Genomic DNA, 24,355 nt, shown 5'->3' on the forward strand with positions numbered 1-24,355 from the left:
GTTTCAATTTGTCAACTCCTTCCATGTAGGGGAAATGTGTTGACGTTAGCGGCTATGCCCATAATCCCAGTCCAGATGAGTAATAGTGCTAGAAGTGACCACATGTAGACACGCCATGCATAATTCAGTCCATACATCCCGCATTTAATAAATGGCATACATTGAGAAACGTCGACTTGCATACTAAAAGGACACGGCAATGTCAAGCAATTCTTCAAGCATTTTTTTTCACCCTCTCCAATACAAATATGTTTGATAAAAGAAGCATTCTGTGAGGGTCTGATGCAAGATGAATCTTAAGAATAGGGTATAATGGTGCAACATGTTTTTTTTTTCTTCACACCTTATTTTCTGACTCGAGCGTTCTCATTAGCAAGTACACCTGACAAGGGTGAGATGGCTGCATGGACCGTGTCAGCTAACCTCTGTGAGTCCATTCATGAGTTTATTAATGGCCAATCTGTCAGGGCCGGTTACTCGGTAACAGCAGCTGTGGAGGTGTCAGCCTTTAATGACATAGTTCTCATCCTGCAAGCATATATACATATACAGTGGACGTGTTTTTTCATGTTACAAAGTGAAATGTTATGTTTTTTCATCTTTACGGCATTTTTCACGCTTTACGGCATCAACAACTGTCATGACATTTGGGGTTGGCTGTGGTTATGTTGTTTTGCCTCCCTCTTCAGGCGTTGTTAGCTAACTGCTCTTGTTTTGGACGTTTTTTTTCTCATGTTACAAAGTGAAATGCTGTTTTTTCATCTTTACAGTAGTTTTCCCGCTTTACGGCATCGACAGCTGTTGTGACCTGTAGGGTTGGCTGTGGTTATGTTGTTTTGCCTCCCTCTTCAGGCGTTTTTAAGGTAACTGCTCTTGTTTTGGATGTCTTTTTTTCACGTTACAAAATGAAATGCTATTTTTTTTCATCTTTGCGGCATTTTTCCCTGCTTTACGGCATCAGCAACTGTCATGACATGTGGGGTTGGCTGTGGTTATGTTGTTTTGCCTCCCTCTTCAGGCGTTGTTAGCTAACTGCTCTTGTTTTGGATGTTTTTGTTCGTGGTACTATGTGAAATGCTATTTTTTTCACCTTCACGCCATTTTTCCCGCTTTACGGGATCAACAACTGTCATGACGTGGAGCTGACTGTGGTTATGTTGTTTTGCCTCTCTCTTCAGGCGTTTTTAGCTAACTGCTCTTGTTTTGGATGGTTTTTTTTCATGTTACAAAATGAAATGCTATTTTTTCATCTTTACAGCATTTTTCCTGCTTTACGGCATCAACAACTGGCGTGACTTATAGGGTTGGCTGTGGGTTTGTTGTTTTGCCTCCCTCTTCAGGCGTTTTTAGGTAACTGCTCTTGTTTTGGATGTTTTCTTTTCATGTTACAAAGTGAAATGCTATTTCTTTTTCATCGTTACGGCATTTTTCCTGCTTTACAGCATCAACAACTGTGATGAACTTTAGGGTTGGCTGTGGTTATGTTGTTTTGCCTCCCTCTTCAGGCGTTTTTAGGTAATTGCTCTTGTTTTCTGGTCGTGTCAAACTGCCTGGGCGTGTCGCCAGTTTATTTTTGATGCCATTTTCTATGCAATTCACAGTTTTGGACCGTGACATGCAGGAAAAAAACTAAATAATATGATGTGAAAGGTTTGTTTTGTTTTTGTTGTCTTTCTCAAAATTGGGGTTCTCTGCGCTAAGTCCAAAAATTCATTTTAAAAAAAAAAGTTTGAGCTTGGGCTTTCTGCGTATTGTTTCTTGATATACACCAAAAAAAAAAGAAAAAGACTAGTTCTATGTCATGAAGATAAGCAGTGGCTCACCCAGATCTGCTTTTGTTACTATGGCGACCAGAGTCTGAGCTATGGGGATACGCTGGACGCCGGGTACCCCGAGTGAGGCGAAAAAAGCGATAGCCCATTGAGACAATAAAATCATTGTCAGTCATGAAGGCGCCACTTGAGACACTGCACTTTATAAACTTGTCAATTAGAATGCGGCACAAGCAGCATGGACATATTGGCGAAAAACACATAAAAAAAACAAAAAAACAACAAAGACAAATGGTGTCTTTCGTAGATGTCTCATAAATTCAGTAAGGACTATATTTTCTACTGAGTGCTTACAGTAAATCTAGGCCGATAAGCCACTATTTTTTCTCACGCTTTGAAATTTGTGACTTTTAGTCCAGTGCGGCTTATCAGCGGGTTTTTACAAGCCACCAGGGGGCAATCTTCCGGTAAACAAAGGGAGATAGAAGACATGAAATATTGATTGTGAGTTTTTACTGCTATTTTCCTTGCCACCAGAGGGCACTTTCCACTAGTAAATGCAAGCAAGCATGGTACTGTTGTGTTGGTGCAGTAATCAAACAATCTGTGTCGGTTGTACTTTGTAAAAAAATAGTTAACTAAACATGCCTGCATGTTTTGTAGGCATGATCTTGCTATAACCAGACAAAAACCTTTTAATAAATAAAATGTCCCGCAACGTTACAGGACATTGGCTTGCGCATGCTCAACGCCTGGTATTATGGGAAAAAAAATATCAAGCGTATACCGCCATATTAATAATTATATATAATATTATATATATATATAGACAAAAAATGTATGTATATGTATATATATATATATATATATATATATATATATATATATATATATATATATATGTGTATATATATATATATATATATATATATATATATATATATATATATATATACAGACAAAAAAAATGTATTGTTTCATATATTCGGCACAGTATTATTATCAAGCATCACGTGACTGTTGTCGAACGAGATGCCCCCTCGACTCTCTTTATCCGACTCATTTATTAAAACAGTTGGAGAATGTAATCCTTGATTACTTGTGCTTTGCTCCCGCAATTATACCTGCATTTAGATACATACACGGGTTAATGGGGTGAGACGGAACAAGCTTGCATGGATTAGTCGAGGAGCAAAAGGTTCAAATGTTAATTACAAATTGGCTGGGTTCAACCACAATAAAGTGTGCAATTAATCCGAGGTGGGCTAAATTTATCATTTAAAACAACTTAAGTACACAAACAATGTATCAATTTGACACTGGGGCACCTCATCCAGACTCTCTGACCAGCCGTAAGGTCACGACGATAAAAAAATAAGCGTGGTGCGGTTATTCGGAAAGTCTAGACAGGGGCAGTTATACGTAAATATGTATATGTGTGCATATGTGTGTGCGCTCCCCATGTTACATTCAAATATACTTGCAAATATGTTTGAACGTATATGCCAGTATGTTTGAATACTTTTGCCAGTACAGTAAAAAAAGTAAGACAGGGATGCTGTAACACAGGGGGTGTTACAGCATCCCTGTCTTACTTTTTCTTTACGTTGTGATGTGGAATACTGAGTTTTTTTCGTTCTCTCTTAATGGTATTTTTCTGGCTTTGCCACAAAACAACTGTCATGACCCCATGGGCTTGGCTGTATTTGTGTTGTTTTGCCTCCATCTGCTGGCGTTTTTTGGTAATTGGACTTATTTTCTGTTCAATTGCCCAACTGCCCCCATGCCACGCGTCACCACAATGCTGGTCTGCTATTGGTCGGCGTCTCCTCACGCTAGTTCCTTTCTATATTTTATATATATATATATATATATATATATATATATATATATATATATATATATATATATATATATATATATATATGATATTTTCTGATTGTATATATGTATATTATATATATGTTTCATTTACTATACTATTTTGGTATCAAATTTTAACTTAAGTTTGAATACGGCACTAAAATTTACGATAATTACGATACCGTAATCACTCGCACGATATCAAGTCTGTCGGCATCATAGTGACACGCCGACCAATAGCAGACCCGCATTTTAGTGATGAGTTTCAGCGCAGGCAGTTTGACGCCAACAGAAAATAAGTGCAATTACCTAAAAACGCCTGAAGAGGGAGGCAAAACAAAATAAACACAGCCAACCCATTCCCGCAAAGCGTGAAAAATGCCGTGAAGAGGGGACGAAAAAATATAGTATTCTACTCCGTAACGTGAACAAAACGTAAGCCAGGGACGCCGTAGCGTCACATTTGCTGCTTCGTGGTTCCGTATAAAATTGATATAAAATCCATAAAAATTCCTCTGCAAAATCCAGTCAAGTTTACAGCTGCGCTTTGATTCTCCAGTCGGCGTTCTTCTCACTGGTCAGTAGAGACCTAAATGGCTTTCCAGAGACATTTGGCGCGTGGAGATCTAAGCCCCGACCGACCAGGTAAAGATTTCTGGTAATCGGAGTTTCTTTAACAAGGCTTTTACTTTGCTATAAATCATGACAAGTGGAAGTCCCGGCGCACTCTATTCACTGACCTGAAAGCGCGCTAGGAAAAATGAACTCTCCTCCGCCAGTACTTTTCTCCTCGCGCCAGTTGGGCTTTATTGAATATCTTCCTGCTGGGCTTACCTTGTTGCGTGTTTGCACGGGAGCTATCGGGGATGATGACCTTTTCTCCCTTATGGAAAAGAAAAACAGGCCTACGCCGGACGCTCTTGTTTCTGTTTCCGTTCGAAGGTGTGTTTGATAGCTAAACCGCGCAAAGCTGTCCCGCGTACGAGGACGTTGTGATGTCGCGGACGTATATTAGGGGGGAGTCCACTTATGACCGCATAACTCAAAATGGAGGAATTTTTTCCACGTGTGTTTGAATAACAATTTGAATGTCAAATAAGTCTTATGTAATTTACAAGGTTCTTTCTTGCTTTCTTTTTGTTGTGTTATTTTTCTTCCTTTGTTTCGTTTTTCTTCCTTTTTCATTCTTTTCTTCTATCTTTCTTTCTTCCTATTGTCTTTTTTCTTTCCTTCTTTCTCTCCTTGTTTTTCTTTTTTGTGTGTTTTCCTTTGATTTTTCTTTTTTTCTGTGTTGTTTTTCTCTTTCTTTTTTGTTTTTCTTTCTTCCTTTTTCTTTCTTTCTTTGTATGTTGTCTCTTTCATTTTGTTTGTTTCTTTCTTTTTCTTTCTTTCATACTTTCTTTCTGTGGTGTCTTTCATTTTTCTTTCTTCCTGAGTTTTCTCATTCATTTTTCTTTCTTTCTTCATTTCTTTTTTCTGTAGTGCCTTTCATCTTTCTTCTTTCTTTCTTTTTTCTTTTTTGTTTGTGTGTTGTCTCTCTTTCTTGTTTGTTTCTTTATTCCTTTTTCTTTCTTTCTTTGTATGTTGTCTCTCATTTTGATTGTTTCTTTCTTTTTATTTTTCATTTTCTGTGGTGTATTTCCTTTTTCTTTCTTTCTTTCTTTCTTTCTTTCTTTCTTTCTTTCTTTCTTTCCTTTTTTCTTTCTTTCTTTCTTTCTTTCTTTCTTTCTTTCTTTCTTTTTTCTGTAGTGCCTTTCCTTCTTTCTTTCTTTCGTTTTACTTTTTGGTTTCTGTGTTGTGTCTCTTTGTTTCTTTTTTTCTTTGTATGTTGTCTCTCATTTTGTTTGTTTCTTTCTTTTTCTTTTTCATTCTTTCTGTGGTGTCTTTTTTTTTCTTTCTTTCTTTCTTTCTTTCTGAGTTGTCTCACTTTTTTCTTTCTTTCTTCCTTGCTTTTTTCTGTAGTTCCTTTCATTTCTTTCTATTTTCTTTCTTTCTTTCTTTCTTTCTTTCTTTCTTTCTTTCTTTCTTTCTTTCTTTCTTTCTTTCTTTCTTTCTTTTTGTTTCTTTCTTTCTTTCTTTGTATGTTGTCTCTCATTTTGTTTGTTTTTTTCTTTTTCTTTTTCATTCTTTTTGTGGTGTCTTTTTTGTTTCTTTCTTTCTTTCTTTCTTTCTTTCTTTCTTTCTTTTTTGTTTCTTTCTTTCTTTCTTTCTTTTTTGTTTGTTTGTTTCTTTCTTTCTTTCTTTTTTGTTTCTTTCTTTCTTTATATGTTGTCTCTCATTTTGTTTGTTTTTTTCTTTTTCTTTTTCATTCTTTTTGTGGTGTCTTTTTTTCTTTTTTTCTTTATTTCTTTCTGAGTTGTCTCACTCTTTTTTTTCTTTCATCCTTCTTTTTTCTGTAGTTCCTTTCATTTCTTTCTTTCTTTCTTTCTTTCTTTCTTTCTTTCTTTCTTTCTTTCTTTCTCATTCTTTCTTTCTTTCTCATTCTTTTTTCTTTCTGTCCTTCTTACTTTTTTCTTTCTTTCTCTCTTCTTTCTCACTTTCTTTCTTTCTCTCTTTCTGTCCACTATTTCTATACTTTAAGACGTTGGAGTCCATAAAATGGAGACATTCAATTATAAAAAGCCAACAGGAGGAAATGATTAAAAATGGATACCAAGGAGAAGAGACAGGGGAATTAACTAAAGTCTTTAATTACACTTTGTAGAGATTAATCAAAGTGAGAGATGAGGTTCATTTCCCGCTCATCTTAATCTTCATCATCATGGACGGTGCGTAAAATACTACTATATCCACTATTCAGTCATTAATCCACGTTTATTAAAAAAACACCATCCAATACTGTTGTAGTTTTTTTTTAATAATGTTTCAATGTGAAAATAAAACAAAAAAAAAAAAAAACAGTTCAGTACAAGTTCCAACCAAGGTCAGCGGAGACATTTTCTCTTGGGCTCGTCTTCCTCCGTTTGAAAGGTTACAATCTGCTAATCAATACATTTCAAGATTGATCTGCCGAACGTGATGTAGCGTTTGACTGATGAAGGTGCATTCCAATGAAAAGAAAATGAAAGCTGTCAAATGTGCAGGGGACGGCGACCCACTTTAGATGAGACTCTTCTTCTTCTTCTCTCTTTTTTTTTTTGTGCTCCATAGCAAGTCACTTTTACTTTGTCCCTTTGTGCCTGAAGTCTAATTGAGCCTCAAAATAGGGAGAAGAGATTGAATTGCAGATTGAATTGCATCCCAAGGTCATTTGAGCCGGGAAGAGATACTTGGAATCAAACTGCCACCTAAGGGCATCGCGGCTTTACGTCGTTCGCCCCAAAGGCTCCATAAACAATCGTCATGTTTAGTTTTTTTTGCGCGAGATATTTACAACGCAAGTTTTGCTCATATTAGATAAAAATCAAACCATTACTTGCACAGTGCTGCTTGATTTTGTATGCGTGGCTTGTGAAAGTCACATGACCAAACCCAGAAAACAGGTGAGCCGTGATTGGTCGTTTACGCGGTTTGACTGCGTGATGTCATTTTAGCTCGTGGCAAAATGTGTTTTGAAAGCATTGATTGTACATAGAAACTAATAATAGAAAATTTTAGTAATTATCTTGAACTGCAGCTCCAAATCTGATTTTCACTGGTTAATTTGGATTATTTTTTTTTTTTATTATTCGTTATTACTAAAAAAAAATCATGCTGTCCCACAAGACAAAAATAAGTCTTTCTGATTAATATTTTTTTGTGGAATATAAATTAGATGAACAATTTTTTCCACCCTCCAACTGCATGATGTTATTTTAGGTTGACGACAAGTGGCGAAATATATTTTAAATAATTGAATTATACAAAAAATGTGTATGTTTAGTTATCCAAGTAATTATAGACAAAATATTTTATTTTTACTTTTTAAATCATTCTTAAGCCATGGCTCAAAAGCAGTGTCTGACTTTAACGTAAATTTTGATTATATTTCGAAATCCTTTAAATCTGTTCTTTTTTTTCTTGAAAGGGGAAGTCAAAAACGATTAAAACATCTTATGTAGTCGAAACAAGGCCTTCCGATTAATAACGCATTTTTGGAATTAAGATAAAACATTATTTTAAATCTCGTTCAACCCTTCTGCCGTTTTGCTACTTGCTGTTGACTGAAAATGACATCACGGCTGCTCATGATAGCCAATCACAGCTCAGCTTTTGAAGGACATGTGACCAAACTCAAAAACCTCCGGCCCTGAAAAGCTGTGGTGTCATTTTCACCCTCCAAAATGGATAAAAACCGGTTGATTTTGCACCTTAAATCGTATTCGACAAACATAACTTGAATAATAATTTGAATTTCCATGTTTAGAACTGGAATGTCATTTATGATCAACAGCATATTGCAAAATGGCCGCCCTTGCGCAGTATTAATCAGAATGTCGGCAGGTATGAGCACAAACAACATATTCTTTTAAATTTCTAAACTTGACTTCCCCTTTAACTATTTATTTCAGTATTCCTTCCCTACCACTAGGGGGAGCCTGTGTACCACATTTTGAAAATCTCTACTATAATTGCAACACATGTTTACAACACGTTGCAATCACCGCGCTTGTGACGACGGCCTATTTCAAAAAAATCCAAACAAGAGATGAATCAATTTGTTGCCATCGCAATGGCGGACGAACGGCAGACCTGGAATTAGTTGGACCGTATTTCACTCGCTAATTATCTTGCCGGATGGCCGCTTGAGAGGAGGGAAATATAAGCATGGAGCGGCTCGCCTCTTTCACACCGGCGCCAGTCACTTCCATAGAAATATCTGACATGCAATAAATCGGGCAACAGGCTCGCCGTAACGCCTGACCTGTCAATTAATCAGCTGCGTAGTACACAGCTGGACCGCGGGGACTGCGCTCTTACACATACCGGCTAGTCGATAAATCTAACGGGGACCTATTTCTTGGGGCGTGAAAGCAAAGCGCAAATGATAAATGCTGGAATCTATATTCATCTCTTCTCATAAGCACTGTAGTGGGATGAATAAATTGTTGCAGCTGGCTACATTTGGGGGGGGTGGGGAGAGGGTGAAAAAAAAAACAGAGGAGCTCATTATGAAGGTGCACTGAGGGACCTTTGTGTTTGTCGGAAAAGGGGTTTTCTTGGATCATCTTCATTTGCCCTTGTTTAAATCCGCATCGTTTTAGGAGCCAGGTATCGGTGCTGAAACGTTTTACAGAACTGTCACTGGAACTAGATGCAAGCGTTTCTGGAGAAATTGAATGCGAATACTGAAAGTTGAGGGAAAACTTCATATTATTTATCATACTTTCTGCACAATAAGGCCGGCTTTAAAACTATTTTTAGATATAGGGCGCACCACATTATAAGGGACATAGAATAGAAGCTACAGTAGTGGCGTTATGCAACCGCTAGATGGAGCTGCTCTAAAGGGAACGTCATCGAAACAATTTCATTGAATGAATTAAGAATTAAGAATTAATGAATTGATGAATTAAGAATAAAGATGATTTGTGAAAAGTACTGTCTGAAAAATAGGGGAAAAAAACATTGTTTACATTAAAAGACTGTTTAGATCAATGGCAAAACAAATCAAGAATTTGAAAGAATATATTTACGATTCAATTAAATGTTAAACTTTAATTTTTTAATCAAATTGCAACAGTTTTAACACATAAGGTGCACCGTATTATAGGTTACAAAGAATAGAAGCTACAGTAATGATTGCCGTTATGCATCCACTAGATGGAGCTGCACTAAAGGAAATGTCAACAAAACAATCTTATTAATAGATCAAGATAAAGAATAAGGGTAATTTGAAGGATTGAATTGAATGATATAAAACTGGGATAAGAGAAAAAGACTGATTAAAAAATGTAAATTGACGGTGAATATTACGGATTTTCCTTTCTTGTGTAGGTATTGCGAGAGTTGAAAATGGATCTCAAGGTAAATTGACCAAGCTAAATATTTACATTTTTGAACAGGACGAATCTTAAAAATTTTTCCCCATTGGAAATGAATGGGTATTTTTTCGTGAAAAATGTTAAATTTTGGGAAAACAGTGAAAGTGAAGAATGAGGAAAAAGAATTGCACGCGAAGCACGAATTTTCGGAACATGTTGACGTTGGATTCATTATAATTCAACAAGAAATATCAAAGTTATTGAATGGCAAAATTTCTTTTGGCTTATTGGAACTACCTTTCTAAGTCCTAGTGTCCTCAGTCGAGGACATCCTGGCCGTGTCTTGTGTGTTCCACAGGGTTGCAAATAACTTTGCTGTCCTGCTGAGCGAAAATGGACACACCAGTGGACACAAATACAGGCAATTTCGCCAAATCTCCATCATGCCTGTGTCAGAATTTTGTCTGAGCTGTGCAAGACATCAAGCTGGGTCTGACTTTGATTCCCCCCCGCCTGTCACATTCCATCCAAGTCTGATAGGGCGGACGGAAGCGTCCCTGCCAGGAAAATATGACCGAGAAAAAAAAAATGTTATGTTACATTTTCTTTGGGCAACTTTTATGCCTGGGATAGTTGCGGTGTGCTTAGCAAATCAAATGAAATGCTTTTAACGCTGTGATTGGAACACTTTTGTTTTCTTTTCGAATTAAGAGCACATTGATTGGAATGAATTTCCAGCGGTAACTACAGTGTACTTGTTTGAGCAACATTTCTTCCCCAAAAAAATAAATATAGATATTTAATGCTGTGACGGGACACTACAGTTTCTTTTCAAATTAAGAGCACAATGATTGGAACATGAGACAGCTTATTGTGTTTCAGTGGCTCCTTTGAAAAACATGCATTTACATTGGTATTTTACTGATTCAATTTGTCATTCCTGACGCAATTTCCCCGCGGAAGAGCCAGGAATAAAACAAACATTAAAATTAATTACAAAGTAAAAAAAAGATACATGTATTGAATATTACAATTTATATTTTTATTATTTCACAAAGCTCTGCATTTGTGCAGCTCTTCAGTCCACTCCGTCCGTCCATCTGTTCCTATGAAATTGATTAAAGATGTCCTTTTTTTTTATAGCAAACTTTCACTTGCCAAGCTATTGCGGCGCCAGCGGGACGTTTTGTATTTTACAGTGTTATTACACTGTCGTAAGTCGTAAAGTTGCGAGTAAACCTCCGAGCTTTTATTTATTGTTTTAACTTTTACTGAGCATCTTTTGAGGACCGCGTTTGACATAAACAAGTGAATGAATTGATGTCGCAGTCGTAGCGGATCAATCATAAAAATAAATCCAACGTAACTTTGCCGCTGCGGTGTGCAATGAAATGACAAATAGCGTTTGAATTATTAATGTGATTGATTAATAAGAGAAATTATAAGTACTTACGTTTGGTGCAAGTCATCTTCACGTGTCCTCCTGAACGCCAGACTTTTTTTTTTCATTTGTGTCCACTGCAGTGGACATTTGTTTTTAGTCATATCTTTTGACTCATAGCAGCTATATAACCAAGTCCTAGTGTCCACATTAGTGACCATAATGATGTGTCATTTCACAATGAAGTGAACAGTCTTGCTGAGACAAAATGGACACAACTGTGGACAAAAATGAAAAGGGCAGATCGGAGAATCACCCTGACTCAAACCCTATTGTTTCAATTCAGTGCTTATTACACATACATTATATATGTATGTGTAATAACTAAATATATTAAAAAATATAAATATACATTTAATTTTTATATAACGTATATAGTATACTAATTAAATATATTGAATTATTGAATTTGTGTATTATACACATTATATATAAATTAATAAAATAAATTACATTAATTTATTATTTTAATATACGGAATCTTTATTTTAAAAAATATATAGTATACTAATTAAATATATTGAATTATTGAATTTGTGTACTATACACATTATATATAAATTAATAAACTATATTACGTTTATTTATTATTTTAATATACGGAATCTTTATTTTAAAAAATATATAGTATGCCAATAAAATATATTAAAACAAATATTGAATTTTATACAGTATAAATAATATGCAAAAATTAAATATACAAGCATTAACTTAAAAAAAATATATATTTTTTTTTTTTCATATATATATGTGTGTGTTTTGTAAGTTAATGCTTGTATATTTAATTAGTAGTTAATGCAAAGTTATTTGCATTAACTTGAAAAAAAAAAAAAATATATATATATATATATATATATTTTTTTTTTTTTTAAAACATATATATATATATATATATATATATATATATATATATATATATATATATATATATGTTTTTTAAGTTAATGCTTGTATATTAAATTTTTGTATAATATTTATATAATATATATACTGTATAAAATTCAATAGTGTCCATACATATGAATAAAAATTTCAGTGGTTCACCATTCCTAATCCATTTTTTCCCCACTATCTTTGATGTGTTAACAAGACCGTTTGAACGACTTGTTTTCCACCGTCCGTTCCGATTAGTTTCGCCTCTTTCGGTAATTTGTGTTCTACTCTCCCGCAAGTGGGTCAGCCTCCCTTGGCCGCAAACCACCAACGGTGATGGAAAGCACCGAGCCTCGCGTTCGCTTGAGCTCTTTGAGTATTTTTGGGCTGTGCGAAAATAAATTAGGACGACACGGCGCCGCATGCATTTTACTTTGCTGCCTGATAGAAAAGAAAAAAAAAAAAACGGGGTCGAGGCGCTGTTCCAATTATGGCGCTGACCTTTGTGGAGAGTGGGCGGGGCTTCTTTTTACCATTACCTTTTTACCTTTTTTACCTTTAGCATCCATTCAAAATTCCCGCCCCACACCCATTAAAACCTCGTGACGGCCTCGGATGGATGAACACAAATCTGGATGAGCCTTCCATGGCTGTGCGTTACCCATAATGCATTGCTGTTGTTAAAACCATGACAGCAGGTGGTGTTGTTGTCCCATTGTGCAGCATTTTAAAACACACACGCATTTGAAGTGGATTTTATGAGCTATGGATGATCTAACATTACTGTAAATACCTTGTTACTATTTAAACATAATGTGTAATAAAACATCAAATTGAATACATTTTCTAGATGATATTTCCGATGGAAATTACCCTTAAGAATTTCTTCTTTCAGCCTATTAGCTTCTTTTTTTTTTTTTAAACCAGGCATTCTCATTACGTATCATTTGTTTCCCCTCAATATTCTCTCGTCAGCTGACAAAATAAGCGAATGTTGCGGAAGCCGCGCAATCTGCCGAGGAGCCGCTTAAGCAATTAGAAGGAAATGAGGCAGATAATGGCGTTTAAAAAACATTTCCACTATTTAATGAGCTTATTATTTTCCATGAAAATTAATGTCACCATCAAGGTATCTCCCGCTCACTCAAATGCCATCCAGCTTTGTAGTCTTTTCTAATTGGTGGGAAAATAAACACATGATCTCAGTTAACTCATTCAAGACCGAAAACGTATTTTTACGTTTTCCAGCAATTCATAACTTTTATGTTTCACAAATTGTGTATGTTCAGTAATTGTTTTCAATATTTTTCAAGGGTTTCAAGGTATCTCCCGCTCACTCAAATGCCAGCCAGCTTTGTAGTCTTTTCTAATTGGTGGTAAAATAAACACATGATCTCAATTAACTCATTCTAGACCGAAAACGTAATTTTACGTTTTCCAGCAATTCATAGTTTTTATGTTTTACAAATTGTGTTCAATAATTGTTTTCAATATTTTTCAAGGGTTTGGATAAAGGAAGATGGCTGTTGTTGAATGAGTAATAAAGTAATCAATTACTTGAGGTAATCGAGTACTAAATTGATCACTTACTTTATACATTAAACTAATCAATATTGATTACCTCAGTATAAGATTGCTTTAGATACAAAAGTAATAATTGTTTTAATAATTATTACCTTATTACATTAAGTACTAAGAGTAATCCATTACTCAAGGTAAGTCATTGTTTACTTTTATACCAAAAATGATTACTTTAGTACTATTTAAGTAACTAATGACTCTAGGTAATGAAGTACTAAATTGATCAAATACTTTAATTGATGACCTTAGTACTAGATGGCTTTAGGTACCAAATAAATAATTACTTTAGTGCCTATTACCTCATAAATGACATTTGACTCAGGTTGAGTTCTTTTCTCCAGTCTCTCTTGTGGATAACTTGACACCAATGATGAGCAATTAACTTTAAAATCAACACAACAGTGGACTCAAATGGACTTAAATAAATAGACTCGGCCTCAGGAGTTTCCTCTTGCAAATTAAATACTCTGATGGGAGAAAGTAAACACATCCGACTCTATTTCTGAAGTTCAGTACCAAACGGGGACAAAAACTTATGGGGCTCTTGATGCCAATTGGGGCAGAGGTTGCTTGGGCAAACTTCACAGTTGATGACTCTATCAATCAAGAAAGCATTTGAGTCAGAGAGATTTATACCGCGGCTGCGTTGGCCACCAAAAAGTGGGTCATCCTGATATTGACTATAAGCGGCATGGGGCTCCTCAAAATGTCTTTTGCGCGCTTAAAGAAGACAACAGCCGCATTTGCCATGTCCCGGTTTTGATCGCTCGAGCCAAAAGATTCAACTCCGATTATGCGGTTCATTCACATTTTCCACCGAAAGTTTACACCGTAGAATTAAGAAACATAAAATTGACATTAGCGATGGCTAACATTATACATATTCGCGTGAAAACACAAATGTAGCATATCACTTTGGTCTGTCGCGTCTGACGTCCGTGTTGTTAGCACGTCGTTAGCACTTTAGTGATGACCACAAATGATGCATTTCGCATGACCCCAAAGTAAACTTAAGTAAACTTACATGCTTTTTAAATTATATTGCTTCTGTGGACTTCTGTGTAAAAGATTTAAAGATAACTGGAAGTGTAAAATAAAAACACAGATAAAACGACCTCACCAGCACCATTTCAAGGCAAATAAATGAACTGTATTCATATTGTCAACTGCCACTGAACAATATGATTAAAGGATTTAGGATCGTATTTTGTTCCTATTTACATAATGTACTTTGAATTCCATGATTATTTTGCACTGACATAATTCTAATATGGATTTCTTCAAGTTTTTAATGCATGATCTTTATTTTTGGAACACATTTGGCTCTTTACATGTAAAAACTGTCTCTACTTCTGAAAAATTCATGTTATGTAATGGGAATTGAATCATTTTTTAAGTCAAGTTATCATTGTTTACAGTTATTCCATCACAACATTTTTGCAAACAAATCAAATCAGGATGCTTCAACATCATTGCATTCTTTTAGTTCACCACTAGAGGGCACTGATACCTGCGCATTTTCACTTTAAGTGTTAACTCTCGTGAGGCTTTCAAAGTCACATGAATATATGAGGGGAAACAAGTTTAAAAAAAATCGATCCGTTGTTTAAGCCATCGAAATTGGCTGATGAAAGGAAAATGGATTTAAATAAAAAATCTGCTTCACGGCATTTCATCATGTTTCCGCCTTGACTTTTAATAAGTAAAGGTCAGTAGAGGCATCAGTGGGCCTGTTCCTTCATTAATCATTTCTACTTTCATCTTTGGGTTCCTTGCGGACTTCATGTTTCTCTTGGAAACGGTCTTTTAGCATCTACTAGGAACTTCCGTTCAAGTCGTGTTGTTGCGATAGCGATTTGCCCCTAGTGCAGATCGCGATTGCTTTCGCCATTTACAAGCTCATCTCTTCCATCATCTGGTTTTACTATAATGTAGTGAAAAGCGCAGGTGTTGTTTGTTTTTTTTTGTATTTTTTCTCACATCGACGTTCTCTATAAACGTATGAAATGATATACAAAGCTTTTACATGAAATGAAAAAGTCCGTCTCTGGGTTGCATATCCTTCGAATTTAAGTGGCTTCCGGAAAGCGATGTGAGACGTGGAGTAGTCATTATTGGAGAAATTCTGTGACTCAGTCTGTCATTTCCGCCGAAGACTGTGTGTGTTTTACATTTGCGACTGCCACAGATCAGTGATCAAGAAATATGAATTCCTAGGACAGTTTGATTTCGTGGGCCCTCTCATGGACAGCCAAAATCTGTTTCAAATGACAAGGCGGCGTTTGCATTTCTTGAGGCTACCGAGGAAGAACTATCCAAAAGGTTAACTGCTGCTGACCTTTTGTCGAGCTGCCGCTTCAGGTATTCTCACACGGCGTCAGAGTGCGCTATGCAGGGTGATCAGATGCCCGCAAAATATGTCATCAGGGGCGGACGGGGTAAAAGTGAGGAAAAGTGGTAGTAAAACAGGCCTGTGTGTGCATTAACGAGATGCAAGAGGATAACAGTATGAGTAAAGTTGAGATGGAAACATTTCTACCCCGTCTGTGTGGATTTTGACGCGATTTGGGCCATTGATCGAGACCACAGGTGTCAAACTCCAGTCCTCGAGGGCCGGTATCTTACATGTTTTCAAAACTTTTCCCTCAAAAACACCTGATTCAAATGATTGGGATCATTTTAAAGCTCTTGCAGAGCCTGCTAATGAGCTAATCATTTGAATCAGGTGTGTTGGGGAAAGAAAACCGGAAAACATGCAGGATGCCGGCCCTCGAGGACTGGAGTTCCACACCTATGATCTAGACGCAGCCAAAAAAAGCATTAAAAAACACGAAGAGGCTAAAATTTAGTATAGATTGTCAGAATGGGTAGAATTTCAAAATGGCACCATGTGGTCATTCCTGAGTGCTTGCATATTGAATGTATTTGATGACAAAGTTTACATTAGAGAGCTGTGTGACCAGGGGCTACTCTAGAATAGTACTTTTCAACCTTTTTTTCAAAGCAAATGATTTTATTTTCCTCCCAGGTACCCCCCTAAGTCTTTTTATCAGTCTTTTTAGGTCATCTATTTTCATCTGCCGCAAAATTGCCAATGACAATGTGCATCTGTACTAAACATAATAAAATAATGTCATACAATATTTTGCAGAGGTGTCACGATGAAACAATCGAGTGACAATATGAATCAGTTTCCGATTTAATTTGTTTTTAATTTGAAAAGAAAAATGGACTGTTAATGTCACGGCACTAAAAAGTAAGGCCCAACCAAATTAAACCGATTAAAAATGGAGATTAATTAGCCGATTACTTTAATTTGTATATTTGTGCATATATAGAATTAGAAGACCCTGGTAAGAAGAAGGAGCCAGATGGACTCTTATGGAAAAATACGGTCCTGTAGGGGAACATAATGACAAACATTTCAATTGTGTAAAACTGTAAATTGTTTGGGTAAATAAAGGTAATAAGTTCAAACTGAGTAAATATCAGACATTTGGCGGATTATTTATTTTAATCGACCGGCTGATTAACCGGTAGGATCCTATATATAGCATCAAATTAGATTTGCTGATACAGAAAGCATCCCGAACAACCCTTTCACCAAAAAAAAAAAAAAACAGTGTACTGTAAACAAAGGTATCAGGAACACGAACGTATCACAAAGTCAAAACTTAGGAGTAACTAACTCAATGAAAACTTCCCGGCAATTCGGGCTCGATTTTATCTCACCAAATTGAATGCTAAATGGCCACTTTTAGATAAAGCTTGAAACCATCGCGTGACGCAAACTTCCGACTCGACTGCTGTTTGAGCTCCGCTGAAGCTATTACCCTCCCTGTCAGAGTCGTCGGCGGCCATGATGCGGCCAGCATACAATTGCTGTCAGAGGCCAGCGCAAAATGGATCCCCTCAAAAGCATCCTGTTTGCCACTAATGACTTTTTTGGGGTTGCCTACTCTGACAAGCGTCCGGCGATGACCTTGCCAAGATTCCGCATCGTTTGACGGATGGAACATCTTTCAGATTTTGGCCTTAAATATAAGGAAACGAATTTGCAAAGGCGGTTTCTTGATAATATTTGAATAAGATCTATGATGTAACTTGAAGTGTTGAGCCTGTGCTCATGTTGGCAATCTCCAAGGTCCAAGTGTTATATTGGTAGCATCAAAGCAGTTCCAGGTCCAGTCCCTGGCAAGGTCACTTGGCCTGAGCTGACAGTCCGAGTCAGCTCAGCCAGATGGTCCCCTCTGCACACATTACCCTCAGTCCACCCTCAATAAGAGGACATCAAAAGTGACATTGAGGTGTCGCACCTCAAATAGATAGAAATGGTAGCTTAAGTTTTGTGTTCAAAGGATGGATGCATGCAAGTATTGTCATTAGAATCCTTTTGTGGTATTTTGACCATTTTGGGTCACAGTATTTTAGCCTAATGACAACTAGGTGGTCACGCCATTTTGAATTTCGATACGTTGTCCCCATCTGGGTGAAACTTCAGCTCCCTTGTCTCCTATATTGATGTTTTCTCTTCCTTATGAAATGTCTTTGATGCAAAGATCAAAGAATTGGACAAAATGCCCCCTTGTGTGGTATTTTGACCATTTTTGGTCAGTTTTTTTCCACATGATTGGGTCACAGTATTTTAGCCTAATGATAACTAGGTGGTCACGCCATTTTGAATTTTGATATGTTGTCCCCATCTGGGTGAAACTTCAGCTCCCTTGTCTCCTATATTGATGTTTTCTCTTCCTTATGAAACGTCTTTGATGCAAAGATCAAAGAATTGGACAAAATACCACTTTGTGTGGTATTTTGACCATTTTTGGTCAGTTTTTTTCCACATGATTGAGGAAGTGTTTTAGCCAAGGGATGGAACACCTCTGGTAGTGTGATTACAAAGTTTTCAGCAACAGGACGAAATTTCAGCCCCTTAGTGTATTCTTTCAATGCTTTCCTAAGTATGTTTGAAGGTAATTTAAAATGCATTATTTTCAAATATGTATTTTTAAATATGTTGAAACATTGTTGAAATTTCATTTGGCAGTCAAAAAACATTCAATCCACATTTCGATGCTTATGTAACATAAAATGCTTTGCTACATTTTTACGTTTTACGTTTCTAAAACATTTTCTTTCATGAAAAGCCTCGCATTTTTTACATTTATAATTTCGGGGCTGGAACAGATTGATGAATAATACATCAATCATCAAAGTCATTTCAATTAATTTCTGTGGAAAAATGACCTGCTGCGTGACAAAACTGCGTAACAAGCTTGTCCACAAACTTGATAATAAATTTTCAAGATTATTTTGTGGAATCTGTGGCCCAAAGGCACACACACAAATATATATATATATATATATATATATATATATTTTTTTTTTTTTTGTGTAAATATTGATGCATCCACATCACAAAACAGACAATTTTAGTTGATTGTTTCCAATTTTCACCCGTATAACTGAAAGTGTCAGGATTTTTTTCTATAATATGGTAGTAGCGAAAGGTAACCTCAGAGGTGACCGTGCCTCAGTTACCATTTTTTGAAAATCCTCTACATGGCTTAAAGAAGAATTCGTGTGGTTAAGGGAGGGGAAAAAAAAAAATCATATAATTACTCCGAACTAATCAGTCTGTTTAACATTCATCTTTCCTTTTTGTTCGACGTGTACAAAGGCTTAAAGACGACTAATTGGCCGAGAGGAATTAGTCGAAGCGACCATACTCGAGGAGAAAAGTGGCTTTCAACATATGCAGATATTAGGGGCTTACATTCTGTAGCGAATAATTTTCTGATAACACTCCGACCATTTTTTTTTTTTCGTTAAAAGGCTCAAGAAAGGAAAACCTTGCAGAGCGAGCTCCGAGTCAATGCGCTTCTTTGTGGGGAATTACAGGCGGCGCGGTGAGATAAAATGACTGTTGGCCAAGCATTCATCGCAGCTTTGTGCAAGTACAATTCACCAAGACTTCTGTGGTTGTCTGGGAAACAAGCGACATGGATTTCATATGGCTCAACTATTGAAGTTGATCTGGCTCATTATTTGCTGCTGAGGTTCCACAGTTCACATGAGAGGGTTGTGAAGGACCCCCAGCAACCGCTAGCTGCATTGCAGCTCATCCTCGACGCTTCGGAAAATCCACTTTTTTGTTATAACGAATAATCTGCAGTAAACATCTATATATATCTATATATATATATATATATATATATATATATATATATATATATATTAGAGCTGTTTAACGATCATTTTCAATCATATTAAATACCTTTGAATTTTTAATTAAACACAATTAATCAGTTGTTGTGATCTTCTCATAACAGTCCATCTGGCTCCTTCTCCAGGCTTCTCATTCATGCATGCATGCATACATACATACATACATACATAAATACACATTTCATATATATATATATATATATATATATATATATATATATATATATATATATATATATATATATATATATATATATATATATATATATATATTATATAAATTTTTTAGAGTAAAGCAAAACTGAGCATGAAGTCAGTACGATCCTTTTTTAAAGTCTGAATTTTGGAAAACGAAATAATGACGAAATTCTCTTTTTAAAATGAGAATTCTGAGATAAAAGTGAGTCCTGCCATCTTTTTCTTTTTCGAAGTGGCCCTAATCTTCTTCAAGTTTGATTCTCTGCTTATAAATCACTTTTCCTCTGCATCCATCACACAAATTCATATCCGTTAAATTTCCTCCCGCAGTCACTTATACATATTTCCTTAATTACTTGCCAAGAAAATTAACTTCCTGCCACGTCTTGCGGGTTTTCAAATGAAATACACAAAAACAAAACGCATGCAGTTTAATGAGACCTTCCTTTGATAAGGGCTCAAAAATGAAAACGTGTTCCCAAAAAAAATGATTGGCTGTTCTGAATGAGAAGTCACGAAAAAGACAAAACTGAAAAGCACTAAGGGCTATTAATCTCATTTGTAGGAGAATGTGTGAGTTAATTGAAAAATGCGTTCAGCATATTTTTACATTCTAACATTTTTTATTTTTGAAGAGACATTTTTTATTCTCCGATTCAGTTTTGTCCACTGTTTTAAAAGTTACTTTTTTTTCTATATCTTCGGTCTCATTATAGCTACCCTACTAAATCCTAATGTCTTAGCTAAAGGACATCCTAACCTTTCCGACGATGTCTCATTTGACAATTAACTTTGCTGTCTTGCTGTAACAAAATGGACACAACGGTGGACACAAATAAATAAGCTGGATCCTCGAATCACCCTGACTCGAACCCTATTGTTTCACTCCGGTGCACTTTTATAGAACGATTTCCTGGTTGAAATGACATTTTGCTTCCTCCCAGAAAATGTTTGTCAAAAGTCCCCCATGTTTTCCCCAAACACTACCCCTTATCACAGGTGGATTTCATATACAGACCCAGACAGTAATTTCGTCAAGTGTGCCAGCTGAGCATCCTCCTGTGCAATGACAACCTGAAAGGCTTTGTGATCCCCGCAGAATTCCTTTCAAATATTGCTCGGAAAAACCCAATTCCGCCCAGGGCGCACTTCAAACTGCTTGAAAAGTGTAGCAATACATTTGTAAGAAGCTTCAAGAATTCCCATTTCTTTCAACCTGCAGTGGCTAAACCTTCATCGGAAGACAAGGTTATGCCCCGGTGTCCAAATTCACCAAAGATGGGACGAGACACAAATCCCACGACACGGGATTTGTGATTCGTTGTCAAGTTGTGCTTCATTAGAACGACTGACTTCCATCAATGTTTTCTTAAATATAAACTGAGACAACTCACCATAAAATTGGTGGACAGGAAGTGACATCATAACCACAGAATACATTTTTTAGGGTTTGTGCGAATGTCCAATCTCAGTTAGTCAGCATCAAATCCAGTAATGTCTTCCTTTTTAAACTGCTTATGAAATGTAATTTGACTGCTCTCCCCAGCCAATATTGAGCAGCTGGGGGCTAATTGATGCTAAAAATTGGCCACAAGCATCGTATAGTGAAATGCCAGCATAATTACCGTATTTTGCACACTATACGTGTTAAATTTTCTCAAGTTTTCCAAATGTTTGTGCCAAGTTCCAAAATCTGTAAAGTGTTCTGCGCAAACATTCTAAAATGGATGCAAATCGACTCAAATTAGAGGTGTATAAAATCGTTTTAAGCCTGGTAAATAACGTCATATTTATTTCGCTTTCGAGTTAATTGTATTCAAAGACAGATACTTGGAAAAAATTTGCTCTGTTTTATGGGGTAAGATCGATGTCAAAAAGACACGTGTGTTTCACCATTCGTAGACGTACGAATCTCGCGAGACATGACTTTGGATTTGTGGATCTGAACCTCTGTCGCCTCTTGCGAGAGTCGTACTCGTACGAATGATAAAACTCGCATACGTCTTTTTGACGGCGATCTTACTCCATGTGGGCGGCATGGCTCGGTGGTGGAGTGGTCGTCCTCCAGCCGAAAGGCCGTGGGTTTGATCCCCCGACTATCGAGACCGTGTTTAAGTGTCCTTGAGCAAGACACCGAACCTCCAGTTGCTCCTGAGATGCTGTAAATGACTAGTTAGTGTAAAGCGCTTTGAATGCCTAAGGTAGAAAAACGCTATATAAGTGAAAGTCTATTTACCATTTACCATTTACCATACCGTTTTGAGTAATGCGGTTGTAAGTCAAACACCTTGATATGGGCGTTGAAAATGAGGAATAAAAACTCGGAGAAATACGGTAAGCCATCCTTACGACATGCTTAAATGAACAACTTCAAAATAAAACCTTTGGTCTCAAAATACAAGCATCCGTGCATTATTTGATTTGATAATACCTGTTGGTATTTTTTTACTGTCATATAACACGTTTTCATTCCAGCGTGCTATTGGCAGAAATAAAAACAGCTAAAATAAGAATCTCATGCCGTGCAGGGACGAGAAATCTCCTGGCGTTTTAATCCCGCCGGATCTCGACGCACGAGGTCTCGTCCCATCCCCGGCGTCTACTCTTTTCCCCGTCAAATCTGACGTCAAAGGTGACATTCCGAAAGACGTTGGTCGTATATTAGTATTCTCTGTGCCGAATACGCTTATTTATTCTTTCATGTTATATTATGTCGTTTCATCGCGGGTGTTGTCGCAGGGTAAGGAGCCAAAGAAAATTAAATCACCGCAGTTAATGCGATGCAGTGGGAGTTGAGTCGCGGGCTCTTGTCGCAGAGGATCAGATGCTCATTAGATGTGACGCTTTTGTAAAACACATTCGGCCACAGCGTCAACCGGCATTGCCCGCTCAAATAGCAAATACTTTTAACTTGTTTTGTGAGACGGCCAAGAAATACTTCATAGCGGAATCCGAGAAATAAAATAATGGGCTGTGGGAGCCGACCTAGAGTGACTTCCTCCCCACTAGACTGGAGATGCTTTTAGAACGGACTGACAAACTTCAGGTCATCTGGGATTAATTAGCTTTCTGAAAGCCGGCCAGCAGATGTCAAGGTAATCTTTGGATGCAAGCTGTGGAGGTCAACGTAATATCTCGGAGCCAAACACAAAAGTTAGCGATTTACTGTATAAGGAGGCGCCACACACGTAGCAACTTTCTGTTGTGCGGTTGGGAGGGTTTTGCATTGAGTCGGTTTCATGATGAAGCTGTAAAAAAGAAATGCTGTTTTTACAGTCAAAATCTGGGAACTTGGTCGCCGGAAACGCATTGTTAACTTTACGGTAACACCTTTTCTACATATACGGAAAAAAAAATTGTATTGATAACTGTTGAATTTTACGCTGTACATTTTGTAATTGTAAAATCGACAGTATCGTTTTCATTTTTAACGTGAATGTAGAAAATGTATTACCGTAATTTTGCGGTAATTTTTTACCAACCAAATTGCCAGTATTTTACTTCAGTATTTTATATATATATATATATATATATATATATATATATATATATATATATATATATATATATATATATAGCCTTTTCAGGCTTTTATTTGGAAGTTTTTAGGAGGAGTGCTGGTTGCGTTATGATTACATTAGCACCTCCAAGCCTTGGGTAACTGCTGACGTGAGGACAAAAGGACAAAAAACGCTCCACATAATAACATAATTGCTCCTCAAACTAAGTTAATGGTTCACAAAACTGCTCTGAAAAAGAAAAGTGTGTGTGGGTGTGTGTTTGAAGGTGTGAGATTAAAGTTAATTGTCAAGCTTGTCTTCATGAATTTAGCATATTTGATAGGGTTATCCCGATACAATCTTTTCACTTCGGTCCAATGCGATATCACCAAGAATAACATCTGCTTTCCTTTTTATTTGAGTATAAATTGTTATCCGCTGACCACTTTGACCAAATGGTACTATTTAAAGAACAAGGTTTGTGAAAATATGGCCCATTAATTCCAAATATTTAGGTTGCATAAGTTTCACGTCAAACGTAAATGTGATGCAAAATGTATGTATGTATAACTACATGCAAGCGATTTATTCATTCAAATCACATCAATCATGAAAAAGCGAGCTAAAGCAAAAACTCTCAAAAACTAAATGTAAAGATTGTTTTGTACTTTAGGCTTGTACAATTAATGTCTTTGCAACTGTAACTCAATATTGGCTCAGGGCATCTCTAATATTTGTTATTAGAGTAATTAAAATGAAGTTACATTCTGGTACTAGAATTCCATGACTATATTTTGACAAGTAACTGAATGAGAATGGATTTGTCGAGTAATCCTGTTGTTAGCATAGCCCAGAAAATTACAGGCAGATGGGAGTTTTCCACATGAACAGTGATGCCATAACATAAGGCCCGCTTTCAGAAACAGGTGCAGCGCTTGAATAAAAGCCTCATCTCATCAGCAATTAGTATGTTTGCAGGAATGTTGTTGCAGCCAT

General features: G+C 36.5%; 1 protein-coding gene across 1 annotated transcript in view; it reads left to right on the forward strand.

Annotated features, from left to right (window-relative positions):
- The window catches only part of LOC148416660 (uncharacterized), a 314,743-nt gene that overhangs the window by 160,495 nt on the left and 129,893 nt on the right, over positions 1–24,355 (forward strand). The window lies entirely within an intron of this gene.

The sequence above is a fragment of the Hippichthys cyanospilos genome, chromosome 10 (assembly GCF_059441005.1).
Source record: "Hippichthys cyanospilos isolate Australia breed blue-spotted pipefish chromosome 10, RoL_Hcya_1.0, whole genome shotgun sequence".
NCBI lineage: Eukaryota > Metazoa > Chordata > Actinopteri > Syngnathiformes > Syngnathidae > Hippichthys > Hippichthys cyanospilos.